A 20820-nucleotide genomic window follows, 5' to 3' on the forward strand; every position below is an offset into this window, starting at 1 on the left:
GTAAAATTTGATGCAAATCAAATATTTTGCCCTTTCTTATGAAAACTTAATAGGTTGTATACCTATTGTGTTGTCTCGAAGGATACGTTTTGTGCTTTTGTGTGTTTTGTGATATTAAAGGGGCAAATATGAACTGAGTACTGAATATTCTCACCCTTGATCACAATATAGTGTTAATATATTAATTTTATATTCTATCCCTCGGCATTTACAATTGAGTTCTTCCAACACAACTTTGTGAAGAATACTGCGACATTGATGATGTTTACATATTCTTCAATGCTTCGAGAGTGTAAGAAACAGAGGGATCATCTCTGGGAAATTGAGCGCCACTGTGTGTGCTAACAAACCATCAGGCTTTTACTTCTGCAAGAGTGATTTAGAAGAGCAGAGAATAAACAACAACATGAAGCCAGAGACCTTTCTTTCTGTAAGAACTAGATAATCTCACAGCGAGAAACCCAAGACAAAAGAGCAACACATCCCTTATTATTATCAGGCAGAAGGTTTGTTACTAAATCACTCCTCACTAATTCAAATAACGTTTCAAGTATTCAAATACATTTTCTGTAATTTAATTCAGCACACAAATATAAGATAAAGAAAGTTGTTGCTTAACAACGTTTAAGACAATGATAATTACTGTAGATGTGTGCCATATTCTTAGAACACAACAAGATTATTATTTACCATTTGTAAAATGAAATTATACCAAAATAGGCTTCAACACATTGAAATCACAACTCATCTGAGTAAACAATCGAGTAGTTTTAAAATAAATGTATGATTATGCTTTGTTGTGTGCCAGTTTGGCACTTTATTAAACTGTCCATGACTTATTTACCTCAAAACAAAATTTTACTTAATAACACCATTTGCACAAATGAACAGATCTTTGTACATCCTTTCACTTTATTTTCACACCTTGGAACTCAATAGTTCTCTTTATATTTAATGACAAAAACTACAAACAGGAATGTGTTCAGGTAGTCGAATTGACTTGAGAGAATCCACCAGAAGTTTTAGACGGTCACGGGAATGGACTTGCATGGTTTGTTTGGAGGATGGCAAGTTTGTACCAGTCATACATGAGCTGAACACGTTTTACACTCCTAAACATGTTAACTATTGATAAAAGGCTTGGAAAATCTTTTTTTTTTTACCTTGAGTAACATTCTCTTGTTGTCTTTCCAAACAATGGATGTTTCAGAAAGATAAAACCAGGGAAGGAAGTCCAGCTGCTGCAACATTAGGGCTGTTTATCATGTTCAATGAAATATTATTCAGCAGAGCCAAAGGTCATTAAAGTCATATACTCTATTAACACAGAGCACTCAGCTTAATGAGTTTATCTGCTCAGCATTGTTATTGATGACAAGTGATAAGACACTCATTTCACAGGACTAAATAGACTGTATAACTGAAGTTGCTGGTTCATGACAACTTCCTGTGTTATGATGAGAGGAATCAATATCTCTCAGAAGGACAGTACATATCTTCTGCTGTGCAGCAACAATAGAGGGCAAACAATAGCAGGATTAAGTCTGATCTTGCCCAAAACATCTCCATTCATCCCTTTATTGGATTAAAAAGCTGCCAATCCGACATTTGGCATGCGACTGACAGTGAACGTTCAGATGCTTGCCATGAATAAATATTTATGGCTAATTGCATTATAATCTGCTAGAAATGGACGCCACCAATTAGTGGGCGACCACGACAACCGCACTGACTGGACCCACAGAAACAATCGAAGCCTAGAGAGCGTCTGCTCAGTGCTTACCTTACAGAGGGGAGCTATCATGCCAGTGGCTGAATGACGGGTGAGCTACTTAGCAGCCCGTGTCTCCATCCTCTCAAACAGGCCGTCCCTGCCAAGTGTCCTAAATTCAGCCCTCCATTGTCTGTCTCGGGAACAAGCAATAATGCCGGATCCAGCAGCTCTTTCGAAGGTGCACGGAGGAGGGAGGGTAAAAGAAAAGGCTAATTCCCTGGACAGGACAGGGAGCCGTGCAAATGGGATGCCTGCTGAAGATCCTCCCTGCAGTGAGAAGACTCCACAGTGGGGTCTTTTCTCCCAAACCGTGGCCAGTCTGGGGTTTAATCTTTTAAGCTGTACTGTCGCACTGACACGTACAAACAAAAACTTGCTAAGGCAAACACCCATTTTGAAGCTCAAGTTTTTAAGAAAGTATTCCCTCATGGTTTGTTAAATAATCTCAATCCACCTTAAAATATATTTATTTGATAAATACGTGTATTTCTGACTTCATCTAAAGTAGCAAGGGTGGCTGTTAATGTATTTTTAATACATTTTTATACATTTTTTCGTTTTGCCCTGATTTCCTTTTAAAAGTATTGACAGACGGCACATTTCAAATAAATTGAAATAGTTTACAAGTCTAAAACACAGTTTCCTCTTTCGTTGCAGACTTGTCCGTTCAAATGAAACACATTGATTTTCTGGAACTCTTGTGTTGTTCCCTGTGTTATCTTGACCTTTTAAGTATATATTGTATTGAGTATTGTTTTGATTGTTTAAGCGCTTTGTGACCCTGGTCTGGAAAAGCGCTCTATAAATATAAATGACTTACTTACTTACAGATACATATTTTGTCTTTGTTCTACTTATTTTAGTCTTTGTGCAGGATGGCAGCAAGTGTTACTGGCACACACAAGAAACTGGAAGGCAGAAGTTTTAAAGTCCACAGAACCAAACAACACACACCAGTTCATCATCTCCCATGTCAGCTAAATTACATCTGACAATTTCCAGTTTTTTGTTCATTTTTTGTCGTCTTTTCTATGCCCAAGAACGAACCCCCTGAAGGTGACACAAATGTATTATTTAACTCCTGATATCATTATCTTAAAATATTAGTTTCTCGTGATGTTTATATATTCATATCTCATAGCATTTACATCTTGCTTCATTTCGACGCACCATTACGCAAAGTCTTTTTTCAGGTCTGTAGTTAATCTTCATAACTGCAGTTTAGACGTCGTTCGTGGTTTGAATTTGTTCGGTGGCATGGGGACAGGTTCTCTTTCCAGATCTGGGGTGCTTTTGTTTTGGGATCTGTACGGTATGAGCATTCTTAGTAAAGAATAAAAGAACAGTTCTTCCTATGATTGCTTTGTGCTATTAGGGTTTTTGGTGATTTAGAATTGTTCTAAAAAACTGGACTGAATGCAGCTCAACTTTCCATAGCCTGTTCTAAGAGTTATTTCTGTTTCCCATCTTCTTGTATCAATGAGCCTGTTACTATTCAAACTCCCCCCAAAAAAACTATGCGGCTGATGAACGGCCATGCATTGCAAATCTCCTCGAGGCACGCAGCATGACCAGCAGCGCGCAAAGGCGTTTTTGGCCGAGTGAAAGGTTCGCAGTGCTTCACTGCTCCAAATCTTTTCTTCCAATGTGATTTGGAGAATAATACTGACTCAGCACAACCTCAGTGCTGAAGAATAGGAGAGGATAATTGCTTTCTGTCGTTACTGAGCCCAAAGCGTTCCACAAGAGTGTTACGAGGGCCAAGATAACCACAGGATCCAAACAATATCTTCGGTATTCATGGGACAGACCAAGAAATAGTCATCTTGAAGTGAAAAACAGCACTTTGAAGAGGATCTATACATTTAATCCGGCATTTACATTTAGCTTGACCTTACATCAGTTCAAATCATCTTTGCACACAGAGGCTTGGATCACTATGGTAAACAATTGAAAAAGGGAGTAAACAAAAGGTTTTTTTTTAAAAGGCTTCGGGAAACAGTATAACGGAAATAAAATAATACGAGTAGTGTAAAAGACAAGTAGTGGCAACAACTTAAATAAGATCATCTAATGAAAACTGATGCAATCGTTTCCATCTTTCTTCTTGCCGGGATATACTCATATTACATAGTTATTTTGTTACGAGAGGTAGAGCTCCAAAAAAATGCAATTTCAAGAAACTCTTTATATTAACTTCATTGTATGAATAATTCCCTCTGGATGATGGAATATGTCTTAATAATAAATATTTTGTGCCACTTGGGATTGTATATCAATCTTAGCATAGACTCAGTTAAAACACTCGTCATATAAATTGTGTACGATAATAGTATGTAGATATGACGCCAGACAACTTTCACAAGAGACATTTCTGGTGTTATATATTTACGATCTCAGATAAGCAGACAGCTTCAAAATGTGCTTTCATTCATTATATTACTCATTACACGGTCAACAGCCATGGCAGGTCAACAACAGGCCAGTGAATACAGTACCTTAATTAATAAATTAGGTTGTATTCAACAAAAAAAAATCATGCTTTGTTCCAGCTGTTATCAGACGTAAAAATACATTCTACTTTAACGATTACAGTACACACAACCACCACGGCAGTAAAACAATTATACTAGAAAAAAACATATGCATAATTTCAGCAGTAAAAAAAGAATCATAAATACTTGAGTATTTCTTGATTATACATGACTGAAGCGAGCGTCTTGATGTGTCAAGACTCACAGTTGGATGTTACTTCGGAGAATATATGCTCTTTTTTTAAAAAACTCCATTCAGAAACTAATAATCAACAGAACAGGAATAACATTTTTCTTCAGTGCAGCCGGTAATAAATGCCTCATGGACCAGGTGTTGCAAGCCTTTGATCTACAGTAATCATTTAAAGGCCAGTTTCAAATATTAATTCTCCACCTGAGTGACTTCTTCTTGGATATCCCATTGTTTGATTCCATGTGACCAAAATGAGTGAATTTAAATAAGAATATGCCAGACAGAGGGAGAGAAAACTCTCTTTAGTCACAGATCATTAGTCTAGAATTAAACTAGTGCTGTGTCAAGTATCATCAATGGGATCATAGGTATTCAGATGTTGATACAACAGCAATACCCAGGAACAACCTCTATGCATTTTTGTACAATTGATTTTTTGATTTAGTCTCTGTTGATAAACAAATGTACTATTGACTGAACACCACAGCTGGTATTTCTGTAAGACATAGAGAACACAAGTGATTGATAAAAATGTCTTGTAAACTCAGAGATTATGTAATGGAAATATCTGGAAAGGTCACTCTGAGCAAGACTGTCTGAGCCCGCTGGTTCAAAGGGCCGTGGTGAAAACAAAAGTGAAGTGGCGAGAATTGAAGGGATGTATTTCCAAAGAATGGTAAGCCTGGAAACTGAAATGAAAAAAGTATTTTTTTATCGAAGAGAATAAGAGAATACTGAAAGTACTGTAGGTAACAGATGACCTTATATAAGGTTATATATAACCACAAGAAAAGCAATTTCTTTCATAAGATGTAAGTAAAAAAATTGAGTATCTGATATCTTAGTTTCAAAGTAATTGCATCGTGAGTTTGCTTGAATAAATAAATCAGCGTGACCTATTAAATCAACATGCTAACACTCTTTCAATGTGCTGTTATTTGAAAAAGCTATTACATAAAGGTCACAGAGGCGGCGGGCATATGGGCAGACAGACGTGGAGCTGCTCTGAAGTGGAAAGAATCTCACCGTTCACAGTATTTAAACACTTAAGGGCCACAAACACCTCATAGACTGCTAACAATGCACATACAGGACAAACGTTACACACTGCATTAATGTCACTACACAACATTGCTAGACTCAGTGTTTAGGCTGCAATGAGCATATGGGTCACACAGACACGGAATTTGCCATGACATGAATAAATTAGATTTGGTACATGCGTAATGTAGTAGAAGAACCAAAACAACAGAACAGAAACATACATAAGGGATGAATGGAAAATGCTTAAGTAACACATTTAAATGAAAAACATGATTTTAAAAAAACAGCTAAACTGTTCATTGCATGCATTCTTTCCATCTGAGTCAGCGTCTGGAAATCATTTGTTTGGTAGAAGAAAGAGTGAATTACAACACAGTCTTTTTCTACTCCAGTGTCCTCATCATCCGTCACTCTCAGCCGAAGGCATGCTTCAGGCGTGTGATTTAACTTCTGTCCTTTCAAACAAGTGGGTCCACCTCACTGCTTATTTTACACATACACAGGAGAAAACACTGGCTATTGTTCGTCCCTGAGGTTTAAAGGACTAATGTGTTGATTTAAGTATCTTAAACGGATCTTGGATCTCTATTGTACTCATCAGTGTGTGTCTGTTTGTACAAAACTCTCTTTTAACTGAAATATTTACATTAGAAAATGTGCTGAAAGCACTTTTTTTTATGGAGATGAAACCATGTTTACCATAACCATGCCCACTCTGTTCTGATTGGTCAAGAGTCAAGGTCTTTCACCTTGCAGTAAAGCCCATTCTTAAGTCATAATGGAATCTGCTCTTGTAACCTCTCATTCGCCGAGACTTCAGACGGGGAAGAACTTCAAAACGTTTTCATGATGTGGGACTTACTGCGTCTTGAAGAGGAAGACTTCAACATGAAAGTTGACAATTAGTCAATTTTGACATTAGTTGACCTTTAAGCTACTTCACTCAGACATTTGCATCCCACGGTTAGAGTGCAGTTACATGAAACATTCCTGATTGGACGGTCCGTAACATATCAAGGGAATGTTTATAATTTCAATGGTCTGGAAACTTGAAGTCATTTTCCACACACATCAACACACACTTTTTAAAAGTATTGACACAACAAACACACTTGTACTTTCATATATTTCCATGGTGTTGTTTTTTTTTTTTTCGTAGAGAATCATCAAACCACATACTGAAGAGAGCTTTCTTACTCTTGCACTGTTTCTCCATTAATCTGGAATAATCGACCAAAAGGCTTTGGAACAAATGAAAAGTTCCATATGTATGAATTCATGCAATGAAAAAAGATCACTGATAAAAAAAATTGATTTGAATTTGGTGACAAAGCCAATGGTGATAAAATGTTTTATTTTTTATCTTCCTTTCCATCTTCTGCATTTCAAGAGAATTCTCCTGACCAGGCCTGATTCTGTTCATGATCTTGTTCCCTGCCTCAACACACACTTTTTAAAAGTATTGACACAACAAACACACTTGTACTTTCATATATTTCCATGGTGTTGTTTTTTTTTTTTTCGTAGAGAATCATCAAACCACATACTGAAGAGAGCTTTCTTACTCTTGCACTGTTTCTCCATTAATCTGGAATAATCGACCAAAAGGCTTTGGAACAAATGAAAAGTTCCATATGTATGAATTCATGCAATGAAAAAAGATCACTGATAAAAAAAATTGATTTGAATTTGGTGACAAAGCCAATGGTGATAAAATGTTTTATCTTTTATCTTCCTTTCCATCTTCTGCATTTCAAGAGAATTCTCCTGACCAGGCCTGATTCTGTTCATGATCTTGTTCCCTGCATCCGTGGATAAACTATTCCGACTCCCCTCTGACATTATAAGTGTTTTTTTGGACATTTTAGATTATGTTCTGGAGTTTTGGCTTTTTAATTATTGTTTTATCAAATACTGTCAACAGTTTGAGCTGAACTTTCAGTGAGGTCCACTACTGGGTCGTCTGGTAACCCTTGTTATTTTCTCCTGGTCAAGGGGAACGACCTCCTTGGTTTCCAGAAATACATATGAAGTGGTGGAGGGCGTTGACCTTGACCCACAGATAACACAAGGGTTAAGACTGTACTGTTTGTTTTAAATAATTCTACACAATGTAATGTTAGGGTTATGCATTGAGCACTAATAATATTATAATATAATAATAATATAGTAATGCCTTTAATTTAACCTTTTTTACTTTGCAACAGCTCAGTTTATATAAATTTGAAAAATTATAGTTATATTACAAACATGTTTTTATGTAATTGTCAGAATAAAGCATTCATATAATAAAAACAAACTGAATATACTTGAAATAAATCAATGACTGTAAAATGAACTCTGGTGGTGTGGTCAATAATAAAGCACATAGAGGAAGAAAAACAAATAAACCCAATTTTTTAGCCTTACCAGATTAGGGGAACCAAACCTGGACTCTAACCAGATCAGAAGTGAGCTGGATAATGTTGTAGCATTCAAAGGTAAGACCTGCAGAGCATGAGCTTGACAAATATTGACAGTCTTTGAATCTGAAGTCAATAAAATTGTCTCTACAAGGCTAATCCTATTGAACAGTTGCACCAGGTAGCATGAGCAAGTTTTAATGAAACAATTGAACATCTTCAGTGTCTGGGTTCAATAAGAATAGACCAAAATGATTCATCCTTATGGATTAATGTTCATTTCCTGCGTTCATGAGAAAGGATGAGTCAGCAATGAGTGTGAAACACAATACAAGGAAATCTAATATTCAAATAAAGAGCCTTTAGTTGGTTTAAGTCTTTAGCCTTTTAAGAGTTCTCCTGTCAGAGTCTCTTGCGAAGAACATTGTCCTGCTGTGCCTACCTCTACTCGATCAGTACCATATTTACCCACATCCCAATATTACCTCATATACAAACCAAGTTACCGACCTTCACGATCCATCATCATGACAAGACCTCTGCATTAAACATGCGCCGCCTTCAAACGGAACAAATGAGACGCATCACAATGGCCGGAATGAATCATAATGAAAAAATATTATTCCTTTTTATAGACATAAACAAATAAATAATATTATTATCACAAATTTAGTCCAAGAATCTATCAACATTTGTTTTGTTTAAACCAGGGGCCCCTAAAAAACATTCCTGTCGGCGCTACGAAACTTTTCCCTTCTCTGATGATGGGCTGAGGTCAGTCACAGACAGTTTGCGAATGCAGGGATGCCTAAACGTATAAATAATGTATTATTTCCAGGAAGCTAAAAAAAAGTCAGGGAGTAAATAATAACTCTATTGATCAAATACATGATAACAAAATAGCCCTCGCTGTGTTCCTCACAGACACAAATGACCAACAAAAATATATATAATAGCACTATTAATAAATTAATTAAATAAGATTAAATAATGATATAATATCACTCACAAAAAGTTGTTCGCCCTTAAATTATATCTTTATCTTTCAAACCAGACCTTCTTAGAGACAAAAAAAATGTAAGTAGGTGTTGAATATACAAAAAAAATGACGTTTTGATTTACCTAGTCTAAAAAATGGGTGGACCTATATTCTTGTGACCCAGTGTATATATAAGAAAAATTAAAATGTGTCTCTGGTATTGTTTAGGGGATCAGGTCAAATGTTTGGGGACAACTAGTTCAAACATTAAAAAAGTAAATCTAAAACTAGCAATCCTCCAAATATGCACGCAGCCTCAGATAATAAGATATTAATCAGCACAAAAGAAGAACAAGAGGTAAATAATGTGTTAAAAAAAAGTGGAGATAGAGCTTCTGCGTCATCTTTGCTACCATAGGAAATGTTTCCTTTCTCTTAATCCATGTTAGGTACAACAGGGACTGTGTTATCGTTATAGATACAGCAAATCAATCAAGATTGCATTTACAAATATGTTTGATAAATAACTGACGCCTAATTAATGTGTTGAATATGTTAGAGTTCATTATAGTTTATGAGGGGAATCACTCTCAAGCAAACAGCTTTGCTAACAACAGGGAGCGGCATGGTTGAGCAACATTCAAGCACACGCCGCATGCATGTTCACACTGATGCTGCACATTGCAAACACACCCAAAAGGGTGCCCACTAAGCCACCCACCTCTTTCCAACGGTACACAGCCCTGAGGTTGACTCTGATTCGCTGTAAAGCTTTTTTGCAGCTCCTCTCCCAGCAGTGTTGGCACAGATGGAGCCAGCTGTGTATCTCTCTGCTACAGTAGGCTTCAGGAGAAACTGCTCGTCTGCTGGTTCGAAACTACCATCATGGCATGCTACCCACTTCTTCTGCTGGCACCTAATGACACACAGACCCTTTCCCTCACACACTAGTAAACACACACACATACAGACACACTCTCTCACATAAACATTAAGCTGTCAAATCACAGAGATCCCCAGCTGTGACCTCACACCAGGAGGAGGAGGAAAGTGAAGCAAGAGCGAGGGAAAGTGGAAGCTGGAGTAGGGGGGAGTTGGGGGTGGCGTTTTACAGAAAGGGATGGAAATCGGGGCATGACGACAAGAGAGAGTGTTCAGGGACCATGACACCAAGGGAGCGCAGATAAGAAGCAAGAAACACCAAAGGAAATATGTTCAGGATGTAAAAAAAGTGACGCTAAAATGCTCAGGTAACGCTGAGTTGGCAGGAATGATCCGTATCGGCTGATCTTGGATGTGCTTTAAAGGAGCAGAATTAGCTTCAAGAAGCAGCCGAGCAATGACTCGAACAAACAGCTGGAGGGTTCAAGCCTGTTGCAAATTTAAATCTTCCACTTTTCTACCCATTTTCTGGATCAACTCGGCCGACATTTACCTTCAGTCTCCTTCTCATTCAGCTTTTAACCCTCGTGTTCTTTTTCTCTGGGTTCATTCTGCACTTCTCACACTGCCCTCGCCCCTCATCCATAATGGATGGCTTCAAGAAATCTACTTCCTGTAACGGGCCATGTACCCCCGAGTCAGTCAGACTGTATTGATTTCCCGTCCAAAGAAGTCATCAAGGCAAAGATAATATGCTTCAGCGTCACTTTGGATTTCCTGCCTTTCTCTCCTCCCACTCCAACATCAATTGAGGCACCTCAGAAGCTGAATCACAGAGAAATGCATTGGACAGCAGGTTAAGATTCATGCTGTTGCTAAGAAAATGTTCACATTAACACAACATTAACAAAATGGTTATCATATCATTATATCATATAGGTCATTCAAAATTGAAATCGATTTTTACTGTTTCTAAAATGGTTTCAGAAATTATTTCATCTATTTTCTGGCATTAACCTTTTAAGAGCTCAGCTTTTGTGTGTTTTTTTAGTTTCTGTTCAAATCTTACCGCATCAACTGTTGAGGTGATGTTAAAAAACAAGTTTTTTTGTACATACTGTACATTGACTAGTTTCTGTCTGACCATTTAGATTAGATGTCAAATCATTTCTGTCGCGTCCATAGAAGCTTTGCAAGTCACCTGCCATCGAGGTTTTACTAAAATGGTTGTAATGTTGGATTTCAAAACATTGATGTTGCATATAGCAGGAAAATATTGAAACGAGTCCAACATCTGAAAAATAAATGCTGAACTATGATATAATGAACTTGAACTTGGTGGTGTTTTTTTTCGGTTCTTCTTATATTTTCTTATATTGATCAATTAATCATTGATACAAGAGCAGATAACCCATTTGGAATAAGAAATAATACATTATAGGTCACACGGATCAGCCCTTGTCCTTTTATGGGGATAGCAGGCCTCATGAGCTTATGTTAAAATTGAAAATAAAAAGCTTTTCCGAAGGTTATTTACACTCCTCCTGAATATGTTTACATATTTTTTTCTGTTTAAATATCAAGATTCTGACCATGGCAAATGCACAATCTCAGAATTCATATTATGTTAACATAAATTGACTTGATAATATTTTTCCATGTGTCTCTTGGAAGTGCTTTCCCCTCATTTAACTCTCTTGGGATCTCATTGAAACCAATAAATATTCCAGGGATATCAGAAGGATTTACCACATACTCCACTTTCCAAAAACACACAAAGGTGAATTGAAACCCATTAGTATACTTAAAAATCCAATGTTTTGCTTCAGGAAAAAGCTCCATGTTTATCTCGTATCCTTCAGCTCCATCTCTGTGTGTGTGGGCTGCAGCCGGATGCATGTTTCATACACATCAGAGCTCATTACACAAGATACCCACCATGTGCTGGGGAGTGCCTGCCCCCTTCTGACCCGGCTGTCTTACATAAATAGGTCACAAACGCCATCCGAGTGACTCACAAATATCACACAAACAATAATGCTCTTTTTGGGAATCCGCGAACAATAAACCATCGCCTGAAGGTTCAGTTCTGGGCTCAGACAGTTAAAAAAAAAACTGTTGTTCACTTCAGGCGTGGTGGGAGTTGGACGCTAGTGAGGGTCATCGGCTACTGCCTCCTGATCTCTTCCACCACGCTGCATGGTGGAAGAGAAAAGGGGGTGCAGTTAAATGGGGCAATATTCATGGCCACTGAGCAAAATGCACACAATGTGAAGTAAGCATCAAGAAGCAAGAGGAATCTAGGAAATGTGTAAAAAACAACATCCTAAAGGCTTGAGAATGAGCGTCAGCTACACCATAAGGAGACATATCAAGTGAACTCTCGCAGTCATGACAGGACATGTGAAGATGAAATAAAATGATGAGGTCCCCCCCCCCCCGTACTCGCCAATTTACGTACATCATCATTGAAATGTATAACTAGGCTTAGGAGTCTATCCCCAAACCTCCCCAATCCTCATTAGCAGCCTTTTACCAGGCTGTTAATCTGAGAAAATGCTTTAATCCTCTACACCGCCATTACAAGGGCCATGTGATTACTCAAATCTACCCATCTATGTTACGTGTCTATTGAAAGGATGGCTCAATAAACTGCAAACCACTTATTAAAGTAGAAGATTCTCAGTCTTGTGAGCACGACAGATATTACTATAGTGTCCAGAGGGTCATCGACCGACACCCTGTGCATTCCCGTCATGATCTGTTGTGTATTGAGTGATCCAAGCATCTCAGCATTTATAACGTCAGCCAAACAGCCAATAATAAGCTTATCTTTTCAAACCTGGCGTCAGTCGGCTCCATCGTCACATCCCAGATTTATTACAATTGACTGCTGCGAACACAGAAGCAGTGTTCGCGATGCTGGGAATCTCATGAAAGCAAACGGAAAAAGCTAAAAAGCCTCCTGGCAGCACTCGACTTAAGATATGGGATTTTCCATTCCGAAGAAGCGGGAAATAGGCCTGACACTTAATTAGCAAACAAGGTCACAATGCAGAAGATCGTCCCATGTTTTTGTCTCCCACTGATGCAGAGACTTGACATTCCTCGTTCTCCCTCCCTCGGTAACACACCAGGGAAGCCACGAGTGCAGGAGAAGAATGAAGTGAATTCTGCTGTCTGTCAATTGCATTTAAGTATCATCAGGAAGATCCTTTGAAGATTTTCACTTTTTGTTTGTAATGTTAAGGCTGGTACTCCTTATATGACGGTTCTTTGTCTTCTATGTTTGAAAGTCAGCATTTATTGTTCATTGTTTAAATTAAAGCAGCACTACGTAACATTTGGACTTCTTTACAACAGTAGTTAGTATTCAGTTAGTATTACTAATTCAGATCAGTTAAGACTGATGAAGTTGGGCTGTGTATTGGCAAGAATCTGGCAATATGATACGTATCACAATACAGGGGTAAAGATATAAGGTAAGGTAAAACTTTATTGATCCCTCAGGAGGTCTCCTTCGGGAAATTGTTTATTATGATTTTATATGATATATTGCTATACTGTAGAAACAAGGATGTATTTGTAGTTTAGAGTACTTGACTCTGGTGAATTTACAGACAGCATGACTCTTGACGTCATAACTGCTCATATTTGTTTTGAAACCATAATATGTCTGAACATCAGCTTTATAAGCTGCTGGAAATAACTTATAACTTATGTTAAAAAATCCATACAGTGCTGTCGAATATCGATACAGTATATTTTCAAATACCCCTATAATGTACTACAACTTTCTCGTTGTTATATAAAAAATGCTTTGTGCTTGTCCACGTTAAGTATTGAGAATACACTCACAGATTTTTAAAGTAACTATTAAAACATATGTGACAAATATTATTATTATGAAGCATTATTATGACACTTGAGTGCCAGAAAAATATTATCAATCTTTGGTATTGTTGTTTGAATCAAATAAATAATGTAAAAACACTTTGAAGTTATCGAAAACAAATCTTTGCACGGTACTTTTTTTTTGTTTTGTATTTGAGTTATTCTATATTTCCGTATATATTGTCAAATGAAAGACCAATTGAAGGGCCTCATTGTCTTCAGAGCTAAACCATTTTATCAATTATCCATTCACTTATAAATAATGAATGTTAATGTGTCAAAAAAAAAAAAATACTACTACAAGTACTTACTAAAACACTGTTACATGGCTCTCTCAAATTCTACAATTAGGGCTAACTACTTTTGGTTGCTCATCTTTTTATTCCCCAGGCAACTCAACCACACATAAGAGTCATACTTTTTATCGATCATACAATCCTACCTAATAAAAACAATAAAACTAAACAGGGTATAAAAGAACACAAAAACCTTATAAGGAAATACATTTAAAAAAACAATACAAAAATGAATGTGTTAAATAAAATATATAACTAAATTGAGAAGTGCAAACAACAGTGAGCAACATAAACACCATGTAAACTTCACTTATCGCTTCAATAGAGACAGACAGCTTAGTTTCAATTTATCAGTTATCGCTCAAAGTTGGCGATAACTTGGGGCCAAGCGTCTCTTTAAATTAGTGGTGCTGAATGTTTCGGCATATTACATCTGTAGGTGACTTTGTCCGTGCAAATTTAGTAAATTGCAATGTAGTTACAAGTAGTCACTTTTTTGACACAGTAGTGTTCCCATACGACGGTCATGGCTGGCTGACTCGCTGACGGTCGGCAGCTTCGTAACAATGACATTCTCCCAACTGTTTTGTTCTCATTTCTATAACATAAATGTACAATATAAAAAAGTATTGACGAAAGGGTTTCCTATGTATCGTTGTGTTTGAATAGAAATAGCATCTTTCGCAATAATAAAAGGCTGTGTATTTGTCATATGAGGAGTCTGGGGAGAGAAAAGTATGGGCCTCTTTGACTGGCCTGGTACTGACATGACCTTTAATAAGCAATGGAAAATGGATGGATGGATGGATGGTACTGTACAAAAAATATACAAATATTTAGTCTCATTTCTCTTCTTTTGTGGGAAGATTGCACTTTAGAGTTATTTTTTTTATTTACGATTTCATTAGATGGAACACAAATATTGAACCAAAAGTGCTGCTCTGCAATCGCAATATGAGATTGCTAACGATTCTTTTTTTAGACTAGACAGAAGGAGAACAGATGCCAAATCACATATTCTCTCATAAAAAAAGGAAACTTGTGAGGTATATTACATAGAAACACACAGATAATTCTGATATAGTATTGTATTCTTGGAATTTTCGCTCCACACTTGGATTTTCATTCATTTTGGTGCCAAGAAACCTTTTTTACAGGTCTGTTAGTTCCCTACAATTACACAGAGATCTTTACTCCGATGGTGCAGTCATTACCTGCTTGACTCCGCCTGATTGATGTGTACTGAAATAAAGACAGAACCTCTCCTCGATCACTGCAACACAGGAGTCTCTGAGTTTTTTTTTTTTTTTTTTTTAAAGCATCACTTCTATTTTCAAGTCATCTTTTGCATTATTCTACCTAGCAACAAAGATTGGAGATGAAGCAGAGGCGGGTGAATGATTGATGTCCGGCCATGCGCTGACGACATGATAATATGATTTGGTCGAGCCATTGCAGCCTTTTATCTTTCAATACCATAGCAAGAGATCAATATCAGCCATAAGGATGTTTAAAACTATTAACGTAACCCTTCAAGTCTAATTGAATTTGATAAACCATTATCTTGCCCAGTCAAAGTAGGAAAATGCATCTCATTTTACTTTTGTGTTGGTATGTTTTATGATAGATGATACATTAAGGTAAGGTAAGGTAGAACTTTATTGATCCCTCAGGAGGTCTCCTTTGGGTAATTGTTTTTTTCCCAATAGCCACAGCAAATACAGCAATTTTTCATAAAAAATAAATCAAAATAAAATAAGAACAAGAACAAAGAGAAATAAAGAGAACGAACAAGATGATACAATCTAAGTCTAAAGATAAAGATAAAGAACATAGATCAAAGAAAAATAATAAAGACTAACATAGAACAGAACATCCAGATACTTTCGCTCCACTCCTGCCCCCGAAACTCAGAATTGTACAATTGAATAGCCCGAGGAATGAATGAGTCCTTGAGTCTATTAGTGTTGCATCTGGGAAGGAGCATTCGTGCTGCATCTGCTTCTCTGCTCACTGATGACAGTGTTGAGAGGATGACTGTCATCATCCATGATGGACAGTAGTTTGTTCACTTTTTCTGACAATAATGAATAAATACATAATAGAATATGTAAAAAAATAAATGTATTATTCATCCTAAAACTTTTCAAAAGAAAGCAAAAGACAAAGTAGTATAATTTTTATCTTTGTAAGTAGCTGCATTCAACATGCATTTATTAATAACGTCATTTGTGTGTTTCCAAGTTCGCACTCTCACATGGTAACGTGCACCTGGTAAAGCTCCTCATCCATTCAGTTTTACACCCACAGAAATAAGGCCCCACAATTATACTGAAAGAGATTACAGTCAGAGTGTAGAACTATAAAAACATGACCAAAATAATCAATCTTTTATTTGTTCAGACCATCATTTAAAGAAGCAGGCGACAGACAGACCGAGGCAACACAGTACAAATTAGCTTCATTTGTTTTACATCTGGACTCAGAGAAAGATGTTTGCACAAGCGTCCTCCAGCAAACCCAACATAAGATGAGCTGTTGACTTGGAAGGCAAAACGATTCACTAACCCAGCTCATTTCATGGACCGAAACCATAGTTTCATGGGAGTATTTAATTTGAACGCGCTCTGGTGTTATAAATGTTTAATGTGGGAATAAGCTACTGAAAATTGAGCACACACATTCTGTACTACAATTTATTATTTAGAAAAGAACCATAATCAAATATTTTGTATTTAAACAAGGGAACTAATGCTTTAGCAGCAGAATTATATTTGTTTATTATTATTAGTTATTATATATTAGTTTGTTAGACTGTTACAACCACAGCTGGTTCAACACCATCATCCCCCAGCAGCTTATCTGCAAACTGGACTCAACATCTCCTGTGCAACTGGCTGTTGGACTTCTTGACAGGGAGATCACGGGCAGGGTGTGTGCTGAGCCCCCTCTTCTTCACTCTGCTGACCCATGACTGCCCTCCATCATCCAGCTCTAACCTCTTCATCAAGTTTGGGAACTTTGCGTGTTGCAAAGACAACAATCTCCACCTGAACGTAGAGAAGACTAAGGAGGTGGACTTCAGGAGAGTGTACACCCAGCATCCACCACTAACCATCGACAGAGCAGGAGTGACGAGCGTGAGCAGCACCAAGTATTACAATACAGCATCACTGGCCATAAAATCCCACCATCGCCTGTACTTCCTCCGCAGACTGAGGAGAGCAAGAGCCCCACCACCCATAATGCTCACCTTCTACAGAGGCACCTTCGAGAGCATCCTGTCAAGCTGCATCTCCGTGTTATACGGCTCCTGCACCGTTTCCTGCCGCAAGAGGCTGCAGCACATTGTGAGAGCAGCTGAGAGGATTATTGGTTTCTCTCTCCTCACCCTCCTGGACAACACCCGCAATTGTAGCAATCCTTATGGCCTTGCTGGTGACCCCACTCACCCATCCCACTGCCTCCGTCAGGGAGGAGACTGCGCAGTCTTCAGGCCAGAACCGGCAGGTTAAAGGACAGCTTCTTCCACCAGGCTCCCTCTCTAGCCATCACTTTCACCTCCGCCTGCACTACCTGTGCCTTAACTTTGTTCCTGGTTTTTGTGTTGATATTCTGTTTATTAGTTGATTATTTAAGTATTGTTGATTATTTATTTCATTTTGTTGATTATTTATTTCATTTTGTTTATTATTTATTTTTATTTATTTATTTTCTTGAATGTCCTTTCAACCGTCTTCATGTTTTGCATCGTAGGTCTGAGAGGACAACAATTTTATTTATGCTGTATGCCTTGATACATGTATATTTGACAATAAAAGAACTTCAATTTGAATTATATGCACTGTGATCCGATATTAAAGTACACATGAATAAAAAGGCCAGAATTAGCCAAAAGGCTAGTTTTCATCTGTAGTCCCTTGGCCATGATATAAAATGCAATACATTTACATTAAACAAAAAAAAAAATACAAATACAATATAATACAAAATATGCAAACACTTACTATACAATTAGAAAGAAAAACATCACAACAGGCTATTAGTGTTGGCAGCTTAGGTGTTCAAATGCACATTTTCTATTTTTTTGTGAAGGCCTTGAATGTTGTGAGAAGTTTAACCTCATTTCCACACACTTGCTCTCCTTACTGACAAGGCCGACTTTAAGCAAAATCCTGAATGATCCACAATCTAGTAGCCAAATAACAGTTAAGACGGATGACTTACTGTTTAACACAGGTTTCCCACTTCAATTAGAATTGTTATACCAGTTGTGCGGTCGACTCTGCTCTTATTTAGGAAAATGGTGTTTCATGGAAAATGATCAGAACATTGCGTCGATCAAAATGCAACATTTTCTAGCACAGTTGTTACGTGATGGTGCCTATCTGAGTCAGAATGACATAATTCAGACGAGTAGGAAGATAATCGCTTTACATAAGCAACAAGACCCATTTAAAGACAAAAACAGACGTCTCACATGGACCAAATCATTGCTTTAATTTGGACCGGATTTCTGTTTTCAAACACTTAAATATTCTTGATGATGAAACCATGTGTGTGGCATGTCGATGAGAAGCTTTCTTCCAAAGTTATTTTGTCAACAGTTTAGCTTGACTGCAACACGATGATGATGAATGATCAATCTCATGTCAGTATTGTAGGGATTGCGTTGATCGATTAATAATTTACTTTTATCATTAAATGTGCAGTACTTTAGCTTATACATTGCTTGACTGCAGAAGAGTCAGGAGAAATTAAATGAAGTCTACTTTATATGTCCTGTTGGACTTTCAAAAATAAATGAATATACTGTTTTAACAGTTTAAAAAAAGCCAAACGCAGAAAGTACATTTAGCAATAGGGAGGTGTTATTTCTCTCTTTAGTGCCAGAGATAATCAGTAAAAGACTGAAAACGAAAGCTCAACATTATAGGATAAAAAGCGACCAATCTCCGCCTACACTACACAAGTGCTTGTGGTTGGTCTTATTGTAAGCAAACATCCATAACCATTAACACAATAACAGCTGACTGCAAAATTCTCAGACTAAGACAGAGAAGATGGCTGAGGAGGTCTTATGTATCATAGGCCAGAACCAGAATTGATTTCTCTTGATCTAAAGTATAGCAAGATAAAAGACTATATGGATTCTGGCCACAGCTTCAATACCAGAGGACCTATATATATACTCTCCTTGTACATTACATGTTATTAACAGAGTCTAATGAGAGATTCAAATGTCACCAGGGAACTAGCCAATGGGCTCGCACTTGTCATCTCACTAGTAATCCAACCCACAACCTAAAAGCTAATAGCTTTCTTTTCTGCCCGATATCCTTTTTTTTTTAACCTGTTTCTTCTACACTGAGCTTCACGTTGTGTATTTCTGTGTGTGTTGTTTCCATGATTATGCAGAGCACTTACTCCAAAGTGAAATACAGGTTATTTTATTTAATCACAATTATGTCTCCAATACAAATCCAAACTTCAGATTCATGAACAAGTTTAATCCATTTATATTTTCTAACCTCTTTATTTCATTTGCCCACACATCTATCTCCACCTGATTGGTCACAAAATCAATCTGAATACCATTATTTGGTTCCGCAGGTCACCCCCCTCTTCCTCGTCTCCAGCACAGAAAAGAGCAGTGTTTTGCTTTGTCTTGTTGACCTCTGTTGCAGGGGAATTAAGAGAAGTACTACCCCTCCTTGTTCCATCTATTGTACTCTGTCTTTGTGAGAGTGTGTGTGGGATGGTCGGTGGTGTGCGCCTGACTGTGACGTGGTGGCCTTCGATCCTCGCCTGCCTCACACTGCCCCTGTGTGTGCGGTACGAGTGGAGCTGCGTGTCGCTGATAAGTGTTGTGAAAAGGGAGATGCAAAAAAAAAAAGATTTACTGTGGTTTTCCTCAGTCAGAGTCACCTCTGGATGCCCTTTCCAACACAGTCATTGCACACGGCCATGAATAATCCAACGAGTGACCCCAGCTGCTGACACCACTGACACCTTCCTACCGTCGGTCAGCTGGTGGGGAAGCTGCCCATCTGTATCACCAGGTGCTGCATCCGAATAGTTACCTCTGCCAAGGAGGTTCCCTATTCTCAAGTGGCACCTTGTTCATACTTGTTTTTACAGTCCATATATACTTGGGAAAAGCACTAATCTTGAAAAGTATCACAACATCCTTTTAGCTCATAAGACATTCACAATTACATGAAGACTAATATTTGTGTAATTAAAATCCTATAAACACTTGTAATTTTGCTTATGTTTCGTTTAAAAGAGACATTATCATTAACACAAGCTAAGTAAGTACTTTATAATGATAAATGAGTAGCTTATTTGCCGTTATTACACATATTAATGAGTATATTATTAATAGTTAATACGTGTTACCATAAATTCATGTAAAATGACATCATTGGAAGAAGAACATGACATCTTCATGTTTTTCCTATGAACAATATTTTTTGAAAATCACAAAGGTAAATATGTGTCTTTAAGTCAAAAGAATAACTACATAGTAAAATGTGATGTACAAAATGATTTAGGTTAATTTGCTAACCTAGGCTCTTCATGAAGCAGTGTTATGATGTTTAGAAGTTAGAAGGTGGCGCCATTAGTTTAAAAATGATTTGATTCATTACAAAAGTTGTTCAAAACACGGGAAAATAGTGCAGAGACCGCCATCTAGCGGACTCTGAAAATAATGACACTGCTTCATGAAGACGCACTATATTCGTTTGCAATAAGGCACGAGAAAGAAGAAAAAATGCTGGGTTAGTCAGTTTTCTTCTTGATGTCTGTTTCCAAACT

General features: G+C 37.4%; 1 protein-coding gene across 2 annotated transcripts in view; it reads right to left on the reverse strand.

Annotated features, from left to right (window-relative positions):
* LOC148072704 (contactin-1a-like) overlaps positions 1-20820 on the reverse strand; it is an 83781-nt gene that overhangs the window by 48836 nt on the left and 14125 nt on the right. The window contains exon 1 of one of the 2 annotated variants that reach the window (XM_087797749.1): positions 1784-2086. The exons of the other annotated variant lie outside the window; for it this stretch is intronic. The gene's annotated coding sequence lies outside the window, so the exon portion shown is untranslated. Of the gene's footprint in view, positions 1-1783; positions 2087-20820 lie in introns of those variants that run through there. 2 annotated transcript variants of the gene reach the window in all.

The sequence above is a fragment of the Callionymus lyra genome, chromosome 8 (assembly GCF_982586985.1).
Source record: "Callionymus lyra chromosome 8, fCalLyr1.hap1.1, whole genome shotgun sequence".
Classification (NCBI taxonomy): Eukaryota; Metazoa; Chordata; class Actinopteri; order Syngnathiformes; family Callionymidae; genus Callionymus; species Callionymus lyra.